Source organism: Heteronotia binoei, chromosome 14 (genome assembly GCF_032191835.1).
Source record: "Heteronotia binoei isolate CCM8104 ecotype False Entrance Well chromosome 14, APGP_CSIRO_Hbin_v1, whole genome shotgun sequence".
Lineage (NCBI taxonomy): Eukaryota > Metazoa > Chordata > Lepidosauria > Squamata > Gekkonidae > Heteronotia > Heteronotia binoei.
In genome coordinates this window covers 62,471,524-62,495,413 of record NC_083236.1, presented here as the reverse complement: position 1 = coordinate 62,495,413, position 23,890 = coordinate 62,471,524, and the positions used below count along the sequence as shown (strand labels likewise).

At 48.7% G+C, this 23,890-nt stretch overlaps 1 protein-coding gene across 1 annotated transcript in view; it reads right to left on the bottom strand.

Annotated features, from left to right (window-relative positions):
- Window positions 1–23,890, bottom strand: part of CDH13 (cadherin 13) — a 1,257,603-nt gene that overhangs the window by 826,526 nt on the left and 407,187 nt on the right. The gene's annotated exons all lie outside the window — the stretch shown is intronic.

Genomic DNA, 23,890 nt, shown 5'->3' with positions numbered 1-23,890 from the left:
GCTCCTCTCTTAGGGAGGAATAGTTTGCTTTGCCAGGTCCTCTCAATTGCACTGCTGAGCTACAGAGCCAAGTCTCTCTTCCTTCTATTGGCTGAGGCTCCTCCCCCTCCTGGTTTCCTGGGGAAGGAAAGAGCCGAAGCTTCCTTTGCCCAGTTCCCTGGATCCCATGGGAAGAGATACAAAGAAAGCACCTTTAAGACCAATGAGTGCTAATGTTAAAAGATCTTTGTGTTTGTGTCCTTGATAAAGTTTATATCTCTGCTACCTGGCATTACGTTTTATGACACACAAGGCCCGGTCCGGCAAGGTCTTGCTTATGTCAGATCTGGCCCTCATAACAAATGAGTCTGACACCCCTGCCTTAGAGCATAATGGAGTGGCCAGCAGATACGCCCCCCCCCCACACATCAGTAAATTCCCTGCCCCACCTGCAGATTAGTCAAGCGCGACAGGAAACCACAGCTTACAGATAATTAAACACAGCGAACCAAAAGCTGTGGATAATACACTTCAACTATTTGTCTTGCAGCATTTGTTCACATGCAACTCTTTGCCAACACATTTGTGTCCTTATAAATTATTTCAATGTCTCTCAAAGTCCATTTCATTCACACACAAAACATCAAAATAATCCAATCCTGGATGCTAAATTGATGAAAGGTACCAACCCCTGCTGCTCAGTGAAGCTTTTAGCTGCAGGAGGGAGGGAGGGAGGGAGGGAGGGAGGGAGGGAGGGAGGGAGGGAGGAAGGAAGGAAGGAAGGAAGGAAGGAAGGAAGGAAGGAAGGAAGGAAGGAAGGAAGGAAGGAAGGAAGGAAGGAAGGAAGGGAGGGAGGGAGGGAGGGAGGAGGGAGGGAGGAAGGGAGGGAGGGAGGAAGGAAGGAAGGAAGGAAGGAAGGAAGGAAGGAAGGAAGGAAGGAAGGAAGGAAGGAAGGGAGGGAGGGAGGGAGGGAGGGAGGAGGGAGGGAGGGAGGGAGGAAGGAAGGAAGGAAGGAAGGAAGGAGGGAGGGAGGGAGGGAGGGAGGGAGGGAGGGAGGGAGGGAGGGAGGGAGGGAGGGAGGAAGGAAGGAAGGAAGGAAGGAAGGAAGGAAGGAAGGAAGGAAGAAGGAAGGAAGGAAGGAAGGAAGGAAGGAAGGAAGGAAGGAAGGAAGGAAGGAAGGAAGGAAGGAAGGAAGGAAGGAAGGAAGGAACATAAGAACATAAGAGAAACCATGTTGGATCAGGCCAATGGGTCATCCAGTCCAACACTCTGGGTCACAATTGTTATTGTGCTCAGGCAACTGCTCTCAATGGTTTTCTCAACCGTTGTGTGCAGAGTGTGAGCTACAAGTTTGAGCTAATGAGAGCAGTTGCCTGAGCATGGGTTCCTAGTACAATAATGCAGCCTGCTGAAGTATAAATGAAACACGGGAATAACCGGAATCGTGTTGCTGCACCGGATGGACAGCGGACTGCTGCCTGAAGGAATTTGAATACGTGGTACTTCCTGCGGCTAGAAGCTTCACTGAACAGCAGGAGTTGGTGCCTTTCATCAATTTAGCCTCCAGGATTGGATTATTTGGATTTTTGTGTGTGTGAATGAAATGGATTTTGGGAGACATTGAAAAGATTTATAAGGACACAAATGTGTTGGTAAAGAGCTGCATGTGAACAAATGCTGCAATACAAATAGTTGAAGTGCATTATTCACAGCTTTTGGTTCTGTGTGTTTATTTACCCAGCTGGGGATTGGCAAACCTAATCAGCGCACAAAATATCAATAATAATAATAATAATAATAATAATAATAATAATAATAATAATAATAATAATAATAATAATAATAAAAGAAGAGTTGCATATTTTGAGAGCCAGTTCACTGTAGTGTAGGGGTTAAGAGCAGCAGATTCTAATCTGAAGAACCAGGTTTGATTCTCCACTAGGGTTGCCAAGTCCCCAGCTTCTTGCAGCAGGGGACTCTCTCATGCGCGGAGCGTGCACGCGATGAGATGATGTCACTCGGAAGTGACATCATCAAAATGGCGGCTCCCGTGTGGGGCCGCTCTAGGTGTTTCCAGGAAAACTCTATGGTTTTCCCGGATGATCTAGCCATTTGGGAGGTAAAAACTCTATGGTACCTATGCACAATAGAGTTTTCACCTTCCAAATAGCTAGAGCGTCTAGGAAAACCATAGAGTTTTTCCAGAAATGCCTAAAGTGGTCCCGCAAGGGCGCCACCATTTTTATGATGTCACTTCCGGGTGATGCCATCACGCCAGCGACATTGGGAGAGGTTCCCCCTGATGGCCCAATGTGGGGCCAGCGGTTTGGGAACCTTCCGGGCAGGAGAACCCCCGCCCGGACCTGGGGATTGGCAGCCCTATTCCCCACGCCTCTTTCACATGCAGCCAGCAGGGTGACCTTGGGCCCGTCATAGTTCATTCAGGACTCTTTCAGCCCCCACCTGCCTCACAGGCAGTGTTCCCTCTAAGCTGAGTTAGCATGAGCTAGCTCTCACAGTTTCTTAGGCTCTGGCTCACACATTTTTGTCTTCGCTCAGGAAGGAGGGCCCCAAAGCAAATTCATTTATGCAGTAGTTCACAACTTTCATGCCCGTAGCTCACAAAGTAGAACTTTTTTGCTCACACGACTCCACAGCTTCCACACTATGACATCACTGGGCCCATCATGACCTCATCAGCCTCCATCCAGTAAGCCTCAGAGTTTGGTATGGGGGTGGGGCCCTACCCACTCCCTTCAATTCACTCATGTCCCTCACCAAAAAAGTTCTAGTTACAGGGCCTATGAAGCCAATAGTAGAAATCAAGGGTCATTTTGTAGAAAGAGTGGTGCTGAAGTTCATTAGCGCAACCCATTTGCATAGCTCATTTGCCTATGCCACACACCCCTGACATCTCCAGAAGGTGGACTCAATTATTTCAGCTCAGCATCTCCCTTAAAATGAGCCCGGAGCCTGCCTCGGCAGGGAGGGCGGGGTATAAATAAAAGTTTATTATTATTATTATTATTATTATTATTATTATTATTATTATTATTATTATTCAGTTATAATTGTCATACTAAAACCTTACTCCCATCACACTTCTTGAATTACTCCCTCCCGTGTGGCCACAGTGGCAGGATGAGTTTCATCTGTCTGCTTGATATATTTTGGTTCTTTCCCCGTTTTTTTGCTTGGGATAATAGTAGAAAGTTTGTCAAATCTTAAGAGTTCGGCAAAATTCTCACAGGGAGTTTGAACAATGGAGGCCAGATTGGCAACCCTAGCTCCAGCCCAAATGAGGCCTGGTAGAAAGTCTCTCTCTTCCTCCTTTTTAGGAAGGACGGTGGCTCAAGCAGAAGGTCCCAGGTTCAATCCCTGGCATCTCCAAAAAAGGGTCCAGGCAAAAAGGTGTGAAAAACCTCAGCTTGAGACCCTGGAGAGCCGCTGCCAGTCTGAGTAGACAATATTGACTTTGATGGACCGAGGGTCTGATTCAGTATAAGGCAGCTTCATATGTTCTGTTATTAGAGGAGGGATTGTGGCTCAGTGGTAGAGCATCTGCTCGATAAGCAGAAGGTCCCAGGTTCAATCCCCAGCATCTCCAACTAAAAAGGGTCCAGGCAAATAGGCATGAAAAACCTCAGCTTGAGACCCTGGAGAGCCGCTGCCAGTCTGAGTAGACAAGACTGACTTTGATGGACCGAGGGTCTGATTCAGTATAAGACAGCTTCATATATTCATCTGTCTAAGGGGAGGGATGGTGGCTCAGTGGTAGAGCAACTGCTTGGGAAGCAGGTCCCAGGTTCAATCCCTGGCATCTTCAACTAAGAAGAGTCCAGGCAAGTAGGTGTGAAAAACCTCAGCTGTAGACCCAGGAGAGCCGCTGGCAGTCTGAGTAGACAAGACTGACTTTGATGGACTGAGGGTCTGATTCAGTATAAGACAGCTTCATATGTTCTGTTATCAGGGGAGGGATGGTGGCTCAGTGGTAGAGCATCTGCTCGATAAGCAGAAGGTCCCAGGTTCAATCCCCAGCATCTCCAACTAAAAAGGGTCTAGGCAAATAGGCATGAAAAACCTCTGCTTGAGACCCTGGAGAACCGCTGCCAGTCTGAGTAGACAAGACTGATTTTGATGGACCGAGGGTCTGATTCAGTATAAGGCAGCTTCATGTGTTCATATATGTTCAAAGGCTCAGTGTAATTTTATTTCAGACAGTGAAGTTATCCAGAATGCAATTCAACGGATCCTCCTCAGCGCCTGTGTTGAATCAACCTGAAACACAGCCTCCACTTCGGGAACAACTCCTCCAGGTTTATAATATGAGAAAAAAAAAAACACAGCAGGCGAGAGCAGAATGTTTTCAGTTAATAATTATAGAGTAATCATCCCGAGCTTGGCCTGGGCATCTTTAAATTCCTTAAGGCTAGCAAAACAGTTCTGGGTAATAATTTTGTTTCATATTAAGGACCCATTCTGTCCATTTGATGGAAATTACCGGAGGATGATTGGTTTCACTATCAAGCCGCCTCCCTGAATATATGAATTTCCACACTTCAACAGTGCTGTAATTGTTATTGTGTAGACTACTGTAATTATGTTCAGCGCAGGCTTTTCCTTAACGGAAAGCGTATTGTGTTTATGGATCTGAGACCCGTCTCTAACGGGCAGCCAATTGGTAACGCTCGCTCTTGCTGTCGATAAAAAAATAAATAAATGCAGATTTAAGGGCATGAAGTTTACAAGCACGGCACTTACACGGGTATGGACAGAGCTAGGCTTACCAACCTCCAGGTGGTGCCAGGATAGGGTTGCCAAGTCCAACTCAAGAAATATCTGGGGGCTTTGGGGGTGGAGGCAGGAGACATTGGGGGTGGAGCCAGGAGCAAGGGGGCGACAAGCATAAATGAACTCCAAAGGGAGTTCTGGCCATCACATATCAAGGGACCGCACACCTTTTCAATGCCTTCCTTCCATAGGAAATAATGAAGGATAGGGTCACCTTCTTTGGGGGCTCATAGGATTAGACCCCCTGGTCCAATCTTTTTGAAACTTAGGGATTATTTTGGGGAGAGCCACTGGATGCTACGCTGAAAATTTGGTGCTTCTACCTCAAAAGACAGGGCTCGCAGAGCCCCAGATACCTGCAGATCAATTCTCCATTATTTCCCATGGGAATACATCTCCATAGGGAATCATGAGTTCCCAGCAGACATATTTCCCCCCTCCCCGCTTTCTGATGACCCTGAAGCGGGGGGAGGGCCTCCAAACCTGGGGATCCCCTGCCCCCACCTGGGGATTGGCAACTCTATGCCAGGAGGCCTCCTATGGTTGCCAATCCCCAGGTGGGGGCAGGGGATCCCCCAGTTTAGAGGCCCTCCCCCTGCTTCATGGTCATCAGAAAGCAGGGGGTGGTTTAAATTTCCACTGGGCACTCCATTATACTCTATGGCAGGGGTCTCCAACCCCCAGTGTCCATGGCCTGTTAGCAACTGGGCCGTGAGCTATATAATTATTTCATTATATATTACAATGTAAGAAGAAGGTGACGATGACATTGGATTTCTATCCTGCCCTCCGCTCAGAGCCTCAGAGTGGCTCACCATCTCCTTTATCTTCCTCCCCCACAACAGACACCCTGCGAGGTAGGTGCGGCTGAGAGAGCTCTCTCCAGAAGCTTCTCTTTCAAGGACAACTCTGCGAGAGCTGTGGCTGACCCAAGGGCATTCCAGCAGGTGCAAGTGGAGATAATCTTCACTTAACCACCACACCAAACCAATAGAAATAAAGTGCACAATGGTATAATCCCAAAGCCATCTCTCCCCCCTCCCCCCCCCCCCCGCCCAGTTCATGGGCAAATTGTCTTCCACAAAACTGGCCCTTGATGCCAAAAAAGGTTGGGGACCGCTGATATAGAGGATGATGCGGAATTGTTTTCTGTGGCCCCAGAAGGCAGGACCAGAACCAATGGGTTGAGAGTAAATCAAAAGAGTTTCCGGCTCAACATTAGGAAGAACTTCCCGACCGTTAGAGCGGTTCCTCGGCGGAACAGGCTTCCTCCTTGGGAGGTGGTGGGCTCTCCTTCCTTGGAGGTTTTTAAATAGAGGCTAGATGGCCATCTGACAGCGATGGAGATCCTGTGACTTTAGGGGGAGGCATTTGTGAATCTCCTGCATTGTGCAGGGGGTTGGACTAGATGATCCTGAAGGTCCCTTCCCACCCTATGATTGCATATCAGGGCACTGCTGCAACACCAGCGATGCAATGGTTTTACTTCCGGGGCACACTGGAAATGATGTTACCTGGGCCTCTCTCCCACCCCTGCTAAATCCCCTCCACCCCTGGCCAGTTACCAGAAGAGACCTGGCAACGCTAGACTCACAGCCCCACAACAACTACGACCATCCCTGCTCCCCGAACACTTTCTCTGGCTCTCCCCTATTTCACTCCTTCCTGGCTTCACCTGAAGTTATTGAATGGCAAGAAAAAAATTAAGTAGGACGAAGGAACCAATTTTTCCGCTTTTGATTTGACACATATTGACACCTAAAAGCACAAACAGCGTCACAGGCCTGGCTGGAAATGCCCCGAACACGTGAAGATGGGAGGGTATTGATTAGATAAAGCAGGCCTTGCCGGTATTTCTAGGTAGCGTAGAGTCATTACCTGTGTTTTTTTTTTTTATGGTATTGATATGGTTCTAAAGAATCAATAATGCAGATAGAGATAGGAACAAGCGCCCGTGCAAACAGCTCTCGAACGGACTGCTCCGAAAACATCACAGTAGCAGCGAGAGATGCACAGCCCCGCCTCAGCACTATTTGCACTTCCCAGTTTAGAGAGCCAGTTTAGTGTAGTGGTTAAGTGTGCGGACTCTTATCTGGGAGAACCGGGTTTGATTCCCCACTCCTCCACTTGCAGCTGCTGGAATGGCCTTGGGTCAGCCATAGCTCTGGCAGAGGTTGTCCTTGAAAGGGCAGCTTCTGTGAGAGTCCTCTCAGCCCCACCCACCTCACAGGGTGTCTGTTGTGGGGGAGGGAGATAAAGGAGATTGTGAGCCGCTCTGAGACTCTTCGGAGTGGAGGGCGGGATATAAATCCAATATCTTTATCTACCTCACATGGTGTCTGTTGTGAAGGAGGGAGATAAAGGAGAGTGTGAGCCACTCTAAGACTCTTGAGTGGAGGGCGGGATATAAATCCAATATCTTCATCTACCTCACAGGGTGTCTGTTGTGAAGGAGGGAGATAAAGGAGATTGTGAGCCGCTCTGAGACTCTTCGGAGTGGAGGGCGGGATATAAATCCAATGTCTTCTTCTTCTTCTTCTACTCCGACAAGAGGGCAAAGATTTTTTGGCTAAGTTGGTGTGCTTAGAGCAGTCTGTAAAAACTCTACGGTTGCCAATCCCCAGGTAGGGGCAGGGGATTCCCCCGGTTTGGAGGCCGTCCCCCTGCTTCATGGTCATCAGAAAGCGGGGTGGGGGGGGAACTCTCTGCTGGGCACTCCATTATACCCTATGGAGACCAATTCTCATTGGGTATAATGGGGAATTGATCTGTGGGGCTCTTGGGCAGTGCTCATAAGAACATAAGAGAAGCCATGTTAGATCAGGCCAATGGCCCATCCAGTCCAACACTCTGTGTCACACAGTGGCCAAATATATATATATATATATATATATATATACACACACACACACACACACACACACACTGTGACAAATAGCCACTGATGGACCTCTGCTCCATATTTTTATCTAACCCCCTCTTGAAGGTGGCTATGCTTGTGGCCGCCACCACCTCCTTTGGCAGTGAATTCCATGTTAATCACCCTTTGGGTGAAGAAGTACTTCCTTTTATCCATTTTAACTTGACTGCTCAGCAATTTCATCAAATGCCCGCGAGTTCTTGTATTGTGAGAAAGGGAGAAAAGTACTTCTTTCTCTACTTTCTCCATCCCATGCATTATCTTGTAAACCTCTATCATGTCACCCCGCAGTCGACGTTTCTTCAAGCTTAGTGCTCCCTCTAAGCTGAGTTAGCGTGAGCCAGCTCCCAGATTTTTAACCTCCAGCTCACGGATTTTTGCCTTAGCTCAGGAAGGATGACCCCAGAGCACAATAATTTATGCAGCAGCTCACAACTTTAATGCCAGTAGCTCACAAAGCAGAATTTTTGCTCACAAGACTCTGCAGCTTAGAGGGAACATTGCGTCTTGGGGGGCTTTTCTTTTCAGGTAGAGGCACCAAATTTGTAGCATACCATCCAGTGCCTCTCCTCAAAATACCCTCCAAGTTTCAAACAAGAAAAAAATTGGATCAGGAGGTCCAATTCTATGAGCCGCTAAAGAAGGTGCCCCTATTCTACATTTGGACTCAACTGTGCGACTGAACAAGAAGAAGTGCTGAGCAAATCTTGACTTGTTTCATTGTAAGAATCCTTTCACTGCATCAAAAACCTCTTCTATGAAAACACATCTCAGTATGTTATAAGGAACCAGCCACATCGAGATGATTTAGGTTTACCAGGTTGCCCAACATGGCAAGCAAATCTTCAGTACTCGCTGCCACCCTATGTAGAAGCGGGAACAAAAATGGGTGCTGGGAAATGACGATGCATGACGCTCTGATATTACTTCCTGTCGCACCTCTGGATGCTCTAGGAATTTCCCCAAATCTCTATGATTTTTACAGCATTACTCTATCCCCCCCCCCCCACAAACACATACGCCATTTTGTTCCGATTAGAAAAAGTTCCAAAGGAAGACAGGACTTTAATTTGGTACTTGCTCTCAGCTGCTAGGACATTGTATGCGCAGCTGTGGAAACAAGAAAAAATACCAGATAAATGGGACCGGATTAGGAAAGTTTTATCGTGGAGTGAGATGGACAAACTAACTAGAACTCTAAGAGACTATGATTTAGACATATTCAAAAAGGAGTGGAAGAAATTTAAAGGATATATGGAGAAAGAGTGGAATGTAAAAAGACATTGGCCAATTTTTTAGTATCAATGAGAAAAAAAATATTGAACTTTGATCGGTTAGTAGTACCTTTAGTATTGAACTTAAATCTATAACTCCGGGGAAGTCAACACTGGAGGGAGGGGGGATTGAATTACCATATGGGTTAGCATAAAAAAATTTTATCATTAAGTTTTGTAACCATATGTTATCAATAAATTGTTAAAACACAACACATACGCCATTTTGTTCCTGCAGGAGCAAACAGGCCAGCCAGCAATAGAGACGGAGAGGGGAGAGAGAGACAGAGACAGAGAGACAGACAGAAAGGGATAGATAGACTGAGGGATGGATGGACGGATGGATGGATAGATCCAAATTTTTATTTAAAAAAAGGCAGGTTTATTTATTTAGCAATGTCTCCTACTCATCCTGCCTCTGCCAACTGAACATCTTTATTGTGGCTAATATCCGTATGGCACGCAACCAGCTCCAAAACGCAACACGGGGGAAAACAGAACCTCTGCCAAGCATCTCCCAATGAAAACAACAACCTATATTTCACTCATCCTGCTGTTTCTTTCCCAGTCTGCTGGCAAGAGGTCAGGCATCAGGTCCTTCAGGAAACTTTTTTTATGTTGTGTTCCACAATCTACATGGAGAGCAGGATGCCAGCTTGGCAGAGGGTGCTTTCGTGACTGGTCTCCCACACAGCTGAAAGCCATGTGCAACAGAATGAAAAAAGGCCAACATTTCCCAAGGGTTGACTCACATCACACACATCAAAACATGATTTTTCAAAACGGTTGAAACTCAAGTCTGCAGACTTCGGGTGCAGGAACTAGCTGTATGAAAAACATCCACTTCATTATTTATAAACGGCTTTTCTCCCCAGTGGGGAACTCCCCCAAACACTGTTCTTCACCCATCAATTTTATCCACACAATAACCTTGGGAGGTAGACTAGGTTGAGAGAATGTGAGCAGCCCGAGGTTACCCAGCAAACTTCCAAGGTGGAGCGGGGATTTGAACCCAGATCTCCTGAATCTTAGTCCATGACTCTAAACAACCAGGGGTGGCCAATCTTGCTTAATGTAAGAGGCACATAGAATAAATGTCAGATGTTTGAGAGCTGAAAGACATGAACATCAGATGGCGGGAGGGAGGAAAATTGATGGGGGGGGGGTGAGGAAGAGGTGAAAAAAAACAGCAACTTTAACTTTAAATGCATTCTCCAAGCTGTCAACTGGCTTGGCTTGGAGAAGTTATTTAAAGAGAGAAATGCTTTCTCCAAGCTGGCTGAAAGGGCAGTGGGAGCTTTGAAAGCAACATAATATGTGTGTAAGAGCCACATGAGAAGAAGAAGAAGAAGAAGAAGAAGAAGAAGAAGAAGAAGAAGAAGAAGAAGAAGAAGAAGAAGAAGAAGAAGAAGAAGAAAAAGAAGAAGAAGAAGAAGGAGGAGGAGGAGGAGGAGGAGGAGGAGGAGGAGGAGGAGGTAGCGGCAGATTTATATCTATTATGTAGCTTGATAAATAGTATTTAATGATGTTAATTTCAACACATGAAGCTGCTGTGTACTGAATTAGAGCATTGGTCCATTAAACTCAGTATCTACTTAGATAGATGACAACTTTCAAGGATAGAAGAAGAAGACTGTAGATTTATACCCGCCCTTCTCTCTGAATCAGAGTCTCAGAGCGGCTTACAATCTCCTTTACCTTCCTCCCCAACAGCAGACGCCCTGTGAGATAGGTGGGGCTGAGAGAGCTCTCCCAGAAGCTGCCCTTTCAAGGACAACTCCTGCAAGAGCTATGACTGACCCAAGGCCATCCCAGCACAGCTCATGAGCCACAGTTTGGCCACCCCTGCTCTAGGATGATCTTGCATTGAGCAGAGGGTTGGTCTACATGGCCTGTATGGCTCCTTCCAGCTCTGTGATTCTACGATTTTATGCAGTGTTGAGCGTATCAGGCAAGGGTCTAAGAGGCCCAGGGGTTCAAATCCCCACTATGCTCTGCGGGGCCACTGGATGACTTTGGTCCAGTTGTCCCCTCTCAGCCTAACCTACCTCACAGGATTGTTGTGAGCAGGGATCAGACTCAGCGGGAGCTCACAGGAGCACAGCTCCTGAACTTTTCTGAGGGTTCTGCCTCCTTCTCCTCACCTTCCTTGTCCACTTAATAGTAGGTGCTGCTGAATAACAATCCCTGGATTAGGAGAGCAGCCGTCCGTCCGGCCAGCCACCAGGGGCTTTACCATGCCCCCTGGAGAAGTCAGCACCACTCTTTTCCCACTTTTTATGTGATTTTGGGCGGTGGGTGGCTTGCTGGCCTTTTGACTGTAGGGGGTGGGCGGCCAAGAAGAGCCCCAGGTGAGCAAGGCCTGCTTGGGCTGGCTGGATCTCTAGCCAGCCCAAGCAGGCCTCGCTGGCCCGGGGCTCTCCTTTCTTGCCTTGGGTTGCTTTTGGCTGGTGGGGGGGGGATGGCATATGCTAATGAGTTATGCTAATGAGCTCCACCACCCATTTTTCTACAAAACAACCCCTGGTTGTGAGGGTAAGACGGAGGAGAGGGAAATAAAGAAAACTGTGTTGGGTCCCCCCACTGGGGAGAAAGGCAGGGTACAAATTACGGTTGCCAATCCCCAGGTGGGGATCCCCCGGTTTGGAGGCCCTCCCCCCGCTTCAGGGTCGTCAGTAAGTGGGGAGAGGGGAGGGAAATGTCTGCTGGGAACTCTGTTATTCCCTATGGAGATTTATTCCCATAGAAAATAATGGAGAATTGATCCATGGGTATCTGGGGCTCGAGGGGGGGGGGCTGTTTTTTGAGGTTGTTGTGTCCTAGGTTCAAATGGAGAACTGTTACTTTTGGAGGGAACTGTTACTTTTGGAGGGAAGCTGAACAAGCCAAGCTTGTACTCCACACCAGGGTTCCAGAGAAGGCCTAAGCGTGCCCAATCAGGGGAAGGATTGAAACATAAGTAGCCAATCAACATCTAGGCTCATACTGTACCCTGATAGGCCCTTAGGCCTCTGTAAATAGCCAATCCATGTACATAGTTAAGGTCCAATCAGAAGGGGGCAAGAATTGTATAAAGGAGCGGGAGGTTTGAATAGAGCTCAGTCTGTGTTGGTGTTCCTGAAGTAAAGCTTGCTGAAATCACTCTCCGACTCTGGTCTCTTAATGCGCCGACCCCAGTACTTTACAGAGGTAGAGGCACCAAATTTTCATTACAGCATCTAGTGCCTCTCTCCAAAATATCCCCCAAGTTTCAAAACGATTGGACCAGGGGGTCCAATTCTATGAGCCCCAAAAGAAGGTGCCCCTATCCTTCCTTACTTCCTATGGAAGGAAGGCATTGAAAAGGTGTGCCGTCCCTTTCAATGTGATGGCCAGAACTCCCTTTGGAGTTCAATTATGCTTGTCACAGCCTTGATCTTGGCTCCTCCCCATGTCTCCCGGCTCCACCCCCAAAGTCTCCTGGCTCCACCTCCAAAAGTCCCCAGATATTTCTTAAATTGGACTTGGCAACCCTAGTACAAATCAAGTAAATACATACACACACAAATATTTTGCATTCCCTTGGGAACGCCACGCTGTGCCTCAGCAACCCTGCACACACTGGTTCTTTTTTTTTTTTTTTTTTTGCAAATTGGAACTCGCTGCAAAGTCCTGACAGATCCTTGCTGGGAGAGAACCGGAGACCCTGCGGCACACACAAACCCAGTGATGGAAACCGCTACTAATAATACAGTTTCAAACAGAGTGACTTACAAGTCAGGTTAAAGTGCTACTCTGCAATTCAGCTGGAGAAAAAGCTTTTGCCCGGCTCTGACTCTGTTCTCTGCCCCAGCTCTAAGAGCATTAGCTTTGCTGGCACCCAGTGGGGAATCTTTCCCCGCAATTGCACGACGACGCTCCTTATTCAAAAGGGTAGGGGATTTATCTTAAGAGGCATCACCGAAAATAAAAGCCTTTGTCTCTCGCTACCTGTGGCATAAGCGATACCCAACTCATTATTTCCAAGGCGCTGGGCTTGTTTTAACAAAAGAACATGACGCACTGGTTTAAGTATGGCGGAGACATGAAAATGAGTAATATCCATGCCAGGCCCACAATATCTTCCTTCTCTTTCAAAATAAGGGCAGAAGACATTCAAGCCCTCTCATAAAAGCAGTACTCCAAGAACACTCAGAGCAAATAAGGATTCTAGTGAAAGCTTCGCGAGGAGATATGATTCTTTTTTATGATTGGGGGGAAAAAAACCTTTAGATTTTACTTCGAAAGAGATACAGTCTTCGCTTGCTCTTAAAGCAAGGAAAAAGCAAAAAGCTCACGGCCAAAATTATTAAGAATCGATGCGTAACGCAACAATAAAGCGTAAATCTGTATAAAAATGTGTGTGCATTGATTTCCAGTCAGGGCTTTTTTTTGTAGCAGGAACTCCTTTGCACATTAGGCCACGCCCCCCGTCCCGATGTAGCCAATCCTCCAAGAGCTTACAGGGCTCCTAGTACTGGGCCTACTGTAACCTCTTGAAGAATTGGCTACATCAGGGGTGTGTGGTCTAATATGCAAAGGAGTTCCTGCTACAAAAAAAAAAAGCCCTGTAACACCAATTACAATACCTATAAAGGCTGAACAATGTACAGCCTGACAGTTACATATATGCCAACTTGAAGGCCAAAACCCCAACGCTTTTAGGGTAAGTAAATACAATCTGCTTCAATTCAGTTACTAATACAAAGTCTAAGGCAGGGGTGACCAAGGGTAGCTCTCCAGATGTTTTTTGCCTACGACTCCCATCAGCCCCAGCCAGCATGGCCAATGGCTGGGGCTGATGGGAGTCGTAGGCCAAAAACATCTGGAGAGCTACCCTTGGCCACCCCTGGTCTAAGGTATTACAGCAGAGCTAAAGTTTATACAGTAGAGTCCACCCTTCAAAGGAAGTCATTTTCTCCAGGGACGCTGGAGATCAGTTGTAAAAGCGGGAGATCTCCAGGCCCCACCAGGATGCTGGCAACCCCAGGTGAAGTCCTTGGTCTCCGAGTCCCTGCTTCAGGATCTCCTGGAGCTAGCAGCCGGGCGACTGCAGAAAGCAGGCTGCTGGACGAGGCCAGCGAATCTCTTGTCCGCCTCTGCTTTCGATCTGAACTTCCTTTGCTCAGTTCCGCTAGCGAGTTTCCCGGCCTATTTGATTCAAAACCGCACTGCATCCAAAACGATAACGTGTATCCAAATATATACCCTGCCCTCCCCCCCCCAAAAAAAATCAGGATACCCACTCCTAAATCAGGAGGCTTCAAAGGAAAATAGGTTTTTGATCCGCATCTTGGGTCAACTTGGAATGAGATGGGGGGTTTTTCAAGGAGAGTTCCCAGCATGGAGGTACTCCTTCTTTTTAGTCTTCTCTGTAGAAGAAGAAGATGAAGAAGATATTGGATTTATATCCCGCCCTCCACTCCGAAGAGTCTCAGAGCGGCTCACAATCTCCTTTCCCTTCCTCCCCCACAACAGTCACCCTGTGAGGTGGGTGGGGCTGGAGAGGGCTCTCACAGCAGCTGCCCTTTCAAGGACAACCTCTGCCAGAGCTATGGCTGACCCAAGGCCATGCTAGCAGGTGCAAGTGGAGGAGTGGGGAATCAAACCCGGTTCTCCCAGATAAGAGCCCGCACACTTAACCACTACACCAAACTGAGAAGAAGAGATTGGATTGATACCCTGCCCTTCACTACCCAGAGGAGTCTCAGAGTGGCACAATTTCCTTTCCCTTCCCCTCCCCACGAGAGACACCCTGTGAGAGCCAGTTTGGTGTAGTGGTTAAGCGCGCAGATTCTTATCTGGGAGAATTGGGTTTGATTCCCCACTCCTCCATTTGCAGCTGCTGGAATGGCCTTGGGTCAGCCACAGCTATCGCAGGAGTTGTCTTTGAAAGGGCAGCTGCTGTGAGAGCCCTCTCAGCCCCACCCACCTCACAGGGTGTCTGTTTTGGGGGGAGAAGATATAGGCGATTATAAGACAATCTGACTCTCTGATTCAGAGCGAAGGGCAGGGTATAAATCTGCCGTCATCATCATCTTCTTCTTCTTCTTCTGTGAGCAATGTTCCCTCTAAGCTGAGTTAGTGTGAGCTAGCTCACAGATTTTTTAGCCTTTGGCTCACACATTTTTGTCTTAGTTCACAAAAAATGGCCCCAGAGCTAACTACTTTATGCAGTAGCTCACAACATTAATGCTAGTAGCTCACAAAGTAGAATTTCTGCTCCCAAGACTCCACAACTTAGAGGGAACATTGCCTGTGAGGTAGCTGGAGCTCTGACAGGCAGAAGCTGCTCTTGAGAGGAACAGCTCCGTGAGAACTTGCAACTGGCTCAAGGTCACATCCACAGTTGCTTGTGGAAGAGTGGGGGAGTCAAACCCGGTTCTCCCAGATAAGAGTCCACACGCTTAACCACTACACCAAACTGGCTGTCAAACTGTAACCTCTTTGACCAGGACAATAGCTTGAATTTTGTTCATTGCTTAGGCTTCCCAATCCCCAGGTCCCAGAGGGGGATCCCCCGGTTTTTCAGGCTTCCCCCCTCCCCCAGCCAGCTGGCCGGCGGTGGAAGCCCCGCCCCCAGAGCCATCATGCACCTCCATGAACGATTCCCATAGGGAATGATGGGGAATTGATCTGCGGGTATCAGGGGCTCGGGGGGCCCCTGTTTTTTGAGATAGAGGCACCAAATTTTCAGTATAGCATCTAGTGCCTCTCCCCAAAATACCTCCCAAGTTTCAAAAAGATTGGACCAGGGGCTCCAATTCTATGAGCCCCAAAAGAAGGGGCCCCTATCCTTCATTATTCCTATGGAACGAAGGCATTTCAAAGGTGTTCAGTCCCTTGAAATGTGATGGCCAGAACTCCCTTTGGAGTTCAATTGTGCTTGTCACAACCTTGCTCCTGGCTCCACCCCCAATGTCTCCTGGCTCCACCCTCAAAGTCTCCTGGCTCCACCCCCCAAAGTCCCCAGATATTTCTTGAATTGGACTTGGCAACCCTATCATTGCTACTGCCCACAGAGTGTGGGCAGGACCAGCCCCGGACTGTCTGGCACCCTAGGCAAGGCCAGCTTCTGGCATTCCCCCTGCGCTGATAATGTCACTGAGTCACATGGAGGCACCCAATTTGGCACCCTCAAAAGGCTGGCGCTCTAGGCAATCACCCTGAATGCGGATCTACAGATTCTCCGGGTCCCAACTGCAGACACATGTTTATTGCCTCTTGAAATGCTGTTTTGGTGGGGAAGCGATAAAGAAACCAAACGGAAAAATGAATGGGCCTGACCTGGATGGCCCCCGGTGAGCCTGATCTCATCGCATCTTGGGAGACAAGCAGAGTCGGCTGTGGTGAGGACCTTGCTGTGGAACAGGAAGGGCGTTTTCGCACTGACCTTAATCGGCAGCGATGTCCCTCTTCACCGCGCAGGATCTGCGCGGATTTCGCACCAATTGCTGCGGAGCACCCGGAAGAGCCGCAAAGTCCCGCAGCTTTTGTGGTGCAAATGTAAACCACCAAAAACCAGTTTACATTTGCGCCGCAAAAGCCGCGGGATTTTGCGGCTCTTCCGGGTGCTCCGCAGCAATTGGTGTGATATCCGCGCAGATCCTGCGCGGTGAAGAGGGACGTCGCTGTCGATTAAGGTCAGTGCGAAAACGCCCGAAGTCTGCTCAGAGGCAGTCAATGGCAAACCACATCTGCTCACCTCTGGCCTTGAAGGGTCGCTTTAAGTCAGAGGTGCTGAGCTGCTTTGTTATGAGGGCCGGATCTGACATAAACAAGACCTTGCCGGGCAGGGCCAAGTGTGTCCTAAAATGTAATGCCAAGTAGTGGAGATACAGACTTTATAAAGGACACACGTAAACCCAATTAAAGACTTTGTATCTCTCCTGTGGGCAAAGGACGCACTGGCTCTTTCCCTCCTTCTCCGGGGGATGAGGAGGGAGCAGAGCCTCAGCCAGGAGAAGGAAAAGAGGCTTGGCTCAGTAGCTCTGCCGTGCAATTGAGAGAGCCTAGCAAAGCAAGCTCTCCCTCCTCCCCAAGGGAGGCGCCTCAGGCAAGGCAGAAAATAGAGGCTTTGCTCTGCAGCTCCTGTGCGATTGAGCAAGCCTGGCAAAGCAAGCTGTGACACGGAAGGAAGCGAGAGAGAGAGAGAGAGAAGGAAGCAGACTTGCTTGCAGGCCTGATAGGAACACTCCTGATTCAGCCCCCGAACCGCACATTTGACACCTCTGCCTTAAGTCATCTATGGCTTATGGAGCAGAAGTCCATCAGTGGCTATTAGCCACAGTGTGTGTGTATGTATAAAATTTTTTGCCACTGTGTGACACAGAGTGTTGGACTAGATGGGCCATTGGCCTGACCCAACATGGCTTCTCTTATGTTCTTCTGTGACACAGAGTGTTGGACTGGATGGGCCATTGGCCTGATCCAACATGGCTTCTCTTATGTTCTTCTGTGACACAGAGTGTTGGACTGGATGGGCCATTGGCCTGATCCAACAAGGCTCCTCTTACGTTCTTCTGTGACACAGAGTGTTGGACTGGATGGGCCATTGGCCTGATCCAACATGGCTCCTCTTACATTCTTCTGTGACACAGAGTGTTGCACTGGATGGGCCATTGGCCTGATACAACATGGCTTCTCTTATGTTCTTATGTTCTTATGGCTTGATGCCTTTTTCTGCCACCAAAGAAATTAAGCAGATTGTGACATCATCATGTCCATTCTCTAATGGCCACCAAAGGACATACACCCCTGACGGCAACCCGCCTTTTGTGGCACGCCCCGTGTCATCTCTTCTGCAAGCCTATCAAACTCAGGTTGCGTCTGGCAGCTCACCTGGCCGCCGCTCTCGCTTTCTGACTTTCTCAGACAGAGCTGAAGACTAATAGCTATAAAACGGCATCAGCTTTTGTTTGAGTATTGACTCTCACCGTCGGATCAGACAAGCGCCACTGCTGAGAACAGTATCATTAAAATTGGGCCGTGCACTCTTGCTTTTCACAGCCGTCCCCAGTGTGGCTTCCACTCATGTCAAATGTCGCCTTTGATACTTTCTGCACAAAGCGGGGTCCCTAGCATCTCTAACAAGAGTTACCAGGGGAGGGGGGGAGAAGCGTCAATCAGAATAATTTAAAACAGAAGCCGAAAATTGTCTTCCTAGACACCGTGAACAGGTGAGCGTGTAAACATGCACACACAGAGAAGCCTTCCCCCCCCCCCTGCCCCCATTCTCTCTTTTTCCAAAACATAGAGCCAACATGGTGTAGTGGTTAAGAGTGGCAGATTCTAATCAGGAAAACTTCCGTGTGAAGCCAGCTGGGTGACCTTAGGCCAGTCCCAGTACTCTCAGGGCTCTCTCAGTCCCCCCCCCCCCCGCCTCACTAGGGACTCATCGTGGGGAGAGGAGGGCAACTGTAAGCTGCTTTGAATAGGGTTGCCAAATCCAGTTCAAGAAATATCTGGGGACTTTGGGGGTGGAGCCAGGAGACATTGGGGCGGAGCCAGGAACAAGTGTGTGACAAGCATAATTGAACTCCAAGGGAGTTCTGGCCATCACATTTAAAGGGACAGCACACCTTTTAAAATGTCTTCCTGCCATAGGAAATAATGAAGGATAGGGGCACCTTCTTTTGGGGCTCATAGAATTGGGCCCCCTGGTCCAATCGTTTTGAAACTTGGGGGGTACTTTGGGGAGAGGCACTAGATACTATACTGAAAATGTGGTGCCTCTACCTCAAAAAACAGCTCCCCCAGAGCCCCCGAAGCCTCCAGATCAATTCCCCATTATACCCTATGAAAATTGAGCTCCACATAGGGAATAATGAAGTGCTCAGCTGACGTTTCCCTCCCCTGCCCCCCCCCTTTCTGGCGACTCTGAAGCGAGGAATTGGCCTCTCTACTCACAAGTTGCTGCCAGCTTCTTCACAGCAACACAGATGCACCATCCCAAGAGGAAGCCTTTCAATCGGAGACTGAAGCCTCCAGAGGTTCAAAGGCACATGGTCCTCTGGGGACAGGGCCTCCCCTCATTGGCCAGCTGACTGGGGGTGGGAAGGAGTCTGGGAAAGTGGAAGAACCCCCACTGGGACCTGGGGATTGGCAAGCCTAGCTTTGAGACTCCTTAAGGTACAGAAACAGGGCTGGGGGGGGGGGGGAATCAGTGAGGTAGGCGCCACCTTGAGCACCACCTCACCTACAGGCGCCCTCTCCCACAGCTCCGCTGCTCTCAGCTTCTCCGGTTGCAAACCCCGGAAGCTGACAGCGGCAGAACTGCACACCAGTTTGTAATCTTCTCCAAGCCTGGCTTCCTAGCAGAACTTTATTGAGCCTTCATTGAGTCTTTGGAATCTTCATCCAAGAGAACAACGGAGCGTTGCTCCACACACAGTATTCAATTGAGGGTGTTCAGTGAGTCAGCTTGTGCAATAAATGTCAAGTTTTGTATTGATTGCTCTAAAACAGGGGTGGCCAATGGTTGCTCTCCAGCCATCAAACGTAGACTTCTAGATATCCAGTTGCAACGTCTGACTGAGGCAGCCCGGAAATCTTGCTCCCCAAGTCACCTGGGTTTATCCCAGACTCCTGGGCTTCTAGCTCCCTATTTCCTCTTTTTAACTGATCCTCACCAAAGAAGAGCACTCATGCTGGCTAGAGTCAATGCATTACCATCGGCCATCCTTTTCGGAATATACCACAGAATCCCCCACAATCTTAGACGATGCCCTTGTAGCCAAGGAGTCATTGAAACGGTCCCTCATGTTCTCCTGGACTGCTTTCTATAGCAGCCCACGAGCAAGATACCTAGATGCACTGCTCTCCGACCATCAAGGCCTTTCTGACAATGCCAAGGTCCGCTTTTTACTCCACGGGAAACACAACTTTGTCACTACTCACGTTGCTTGCTTTTTACAGGCTGCGATCCAAATCAGAGAGGCTTTTGCTTATGCGTAGCCCACAGCTATTTTATGTCATTTAACTTTTGCTGGACTTCAAGGTTTTATTATATTCTATACTGTTACTGTTGGTTTTAAACTATACTGTATTCTTACATTAATGCCAATAAAGGTCTAATGAAATGAATGAAAATGAAAGGAAATAAATCTCGGAACAAGACTGGAATAGGATGGGATGGAGGGGTTCTTGTGGAGCACCCAGCCCACAGACCCCTCCAAAAGGCTGAGTCAGCATCTGGAAACTGCCCTCAGCCACCTCCTCTGACCTCACTCATGAAGACTTCAAGCCACCTTATCGGAGAGAGGACGGCTTGACTAATCGCCCCTTTTCTTCTGCATTAGAAGTTCTTTCGAACCGTCTTAATGATTATCACGCTAAGAGGGCTTACGGAGATAAGATACTAATCAGTCAGCCTCGGCCTAGCATTGCTCGCGGTTATAAACCTATTATAGAAGCATGAATCACTAAAACAGAAGCCCTCGCAGCTGCCAGCCGCAGCTTCCCGTCGTTTCCGGAAGCTGCCATCCCTCCGGGCCAGTCAAAAGAGATAATGCTGCGGTCCCCATGTGGACTATGCTTTGCGACTTAGCTAAATCCAGGATGGCAGGGTCCACATAGAAACGACAGACTTACTGACAGGTATGGAAGAGAATGCATCTAATCTTATGCAGGCCGGTGTCCTCAAAGCAACTCTGTAGGCTTTCTGCTTAGGATTTATTCGTGGCACACCTTCACTGTGACATCCTTAGCTTGCCCACCACCACCACTGCGAGATGCAACACACCTTATTAGATGATCACTCCCATTCCTTAACTGTTGCTAGGGCTGCAAAGTCAAGGAAATATCTGGGGACTTTGGGGGTGGAGCCGGAAGGCTTTCGGGGTGAAGCCAGGAGACACTGGGGGTGGAGCCAGGACAAAGATTGTGACAAGCGTAATTGAACTCCAAAGGGAGTCCATCACATTTAAAGGGACCGTTCGTCTTTGAAATGCCTTTCCTCCATTGGAAATAATGAAAGGATAGGGGTACCTTCTTTCGGGGCTCATAGAATTGGACCCCGTGGTCCAATCCTTTTGAAACTTGGAAGGTGTTTTGAGGAGAGGCACCGGACGCAATACTGCAAATTTGGTGCCTTTATCTAAAAAAACCCAGCCCCTTCAGAACCCCAGATACCCACAGATCAATTCTCCATTATACCCTACGGGAATTGGTCTCCATCGGGAATCATGGAGTGCCCAGCAGATATTTTTATGTATTTATTTATTTAGAATTTATATCCCGCCCTTCCCACGGGTGACTCCCCTCCCCTCCCAGCTTTCTGATGATCCTGAAGAGGGGGAGGACCTCCAAATCAGGGGCTACCCTGCCCCCAGCTGGGGGCTTAGCAACCCTAATGGTAACATACTTAGCTTTCCCCCACACACACACACATACCAGCATACAACACTCCTTATTAGACAATCACTCCAATTCCTTAACTGCTGCAGAATGCGTTTTGCTCTGACCAGACTTCTGAAATAGGGACCAATTTCCCACTAAACTTGCGCCGCTCTCGCTCTGCTCCTCTTCCCGGGGCTGCTGCTGGATTTCGCACAAACTGCCCTGGACTAGCGAGTCGCTCCGCCTCTCTTCAAGTTCCCTCCGCAGCAGGCAGGATCCTCTGAAAACCCGTTTCTGTCTGCCGTGGAGGCAACTTGAAAAGGGGCGGGGCAACTCGCCAGCTCGGGGCAGCCTGTGCGATATCCAGCAGCAGACCCGCAGGGAAAAGGTGAGTGGGAAATCGGTCAGGGATAGTCACCCTCAAGGCCATGCGGTTAAGTCACAAACAACTTACAATAACCGCAGCAAGGGGCTTTCGAGGCCAGCGAAAAGCTGAGGTGGTTTCCCTTTGCCTTCTTCTGCAAAGCCTTCTTCAGTGGCAGGGGTCATTTTGTAGAAAAAGAGGAGCTGGAGCCCATTAGCACAACTGGGAGAGCCAGTTTGGTGTAGTGGTGAAGTGTGCGGACTCTTATCTGGGAGAACCGGGTTTGATTCCCCACTCCTCCACTTGCAGCTGCTGGAATGGCCTTGGGTCAGCCATAGCTCTGGCAGAGGTTGTCCTTGAAAGGGTGGTTGAAAGAGCCAGTTTGGTGTAGCGGTTAAGTGCGCGGACTCTTATCTGGGAGAACTGGGTTTGATTCCCCACTCCTCCACTTGCACCTGCTGGAATGGCCTTGGGTCAGCCATAGCTCTGGCAGAGGTTGTCCTTGAAAGGGTGGTTGAAAGAGCCAGTTTGGTGTAGCGGTTAAGTGCGTGGACTCTTATCTGGGAGAACCAGGTTTGATTCCCCACTCCTCCACTTGCACCTGCTGGAATGGCCTTGGGTCAGCCATAGCTCTGGCAGAGGTTGTTCTTGAAAGGGTGGTTGAAAGAGCCAGTTTGGTGTAGCGGTTAAGTGCGCGGACTCTTATCTGGGAGAACCGGGTTTGATTCCCCACTCCTCCACTTGCACCTGCTGGAATGGCCTTGGGTCAGCCATAGCTCTGGCAGAGGTTGTCCTTGAAAGGGTGGTTGAAAGAGCCAGTTTGATGTAGCGGTTAAGTGCGTGGACTCTTATCTGGGAGAACCGGGTTTGATTCCCCACTCCTCCACTTGCAGCTGCTGGAATGGCCTTGGGTCAGCCATAGCTCTGGCAGAGGTTGTCCTTGAAAGGGTGGTTGAAAGAGCCAGTTTGGTGTAGCGGTTAAGTGCGCGGACTCTTATCTGGGAGAACTGGGTTTGATTCCCCACTCCTCCACTTGCACCTGCTGGAATGGCCTTGGGTCAGCCATAGCTCTGGCAGAGGTTGTCCTTGAAAGGGTGGTTGAAAGAGCCAGTTTGGTGTAGCGGTTAAGTGCGTGGACTCTTATCTGGGAGAACCAGGTTTGATTCCCCACTCCTCCACTTGCACCTGCTGGAATGGCCTTGGGTCAGCCATAGCTCTGGCAGAGGTTGTTCTTGAAAGGGTGGTTGAAAGAGCCAGTTTGGTGTAGCGGTTAAGTGCGCGGACTCTTATCTGGGAGAACCGGGTTTGATTCCCCACTCCTCCACTTGCACCTGCTGGAATGGCCTTGGGTCAGCCATAGCTCTGGCAGAGGTTGTCCTTGAAAGGGTGGTTGAAAGAGCCAGTTTGATGTAGCGGTTAAGTGCGTGGACTCTTATCTGGGAGAACCGGGTTTGATTCCCCACTCCTCCACTTGCACCTGCTGGAATGGCCTTGGGTCAGCCATAGCTCTGGGAGAGGTTGTGCTTGAAAGGGTGGTTGAAAGAACCAGTTTGGTGTAGCGGTTAAGTGCGCGGACTCTTATCTGGAAGAACCGGGTTTGATTCCCCACTCCTCCACTTGCACCTGCTGGAATGGCCTTGGGTCAGCCATAGCTCTGGCAGAGGTTGTCCTTGAAAGGGTGGTTGAAAGAGCCAGTTTGGTGTAGTGGTTAAGTGTGCAGACTCTTATCTGGAAGAACCAATATCTTCTTCTTCTTCATATCTTATTTGCATATGCTACACACCTCTGACATCACGGGAAGGGGTACTAAATTATATCAGCTCAGCATCTACCTTAAAATTCTTCTTGATTTTTTTTTAATCTATCTGTACTACTGTTGGTATATGTTTTATGAGCTTTTAAACCAGTGGTGGGGAACCTTTTTTTCTGCCAGGGGCCATTTGGATATTTATAACATCATTCACGGGCCATACAAAAATCATCAACTTAAAAAACAGTGCACTATGTGTACTTTGTGGGGAAATTATACTACAATATCAGTGGATTTTTTTTAGTATTAAGAGACATTCTCTTTCCCCCAATTGCTCCCTAATATCCAACAAGGCATTTCTTTCCCTCATTGTAGCAATACGGAATATGTTTCTAAACCATTCCATTCCGGAGAAAGAGAGACTGCCACGTAGCTCGGTTAGGCCCAGCAGTCCC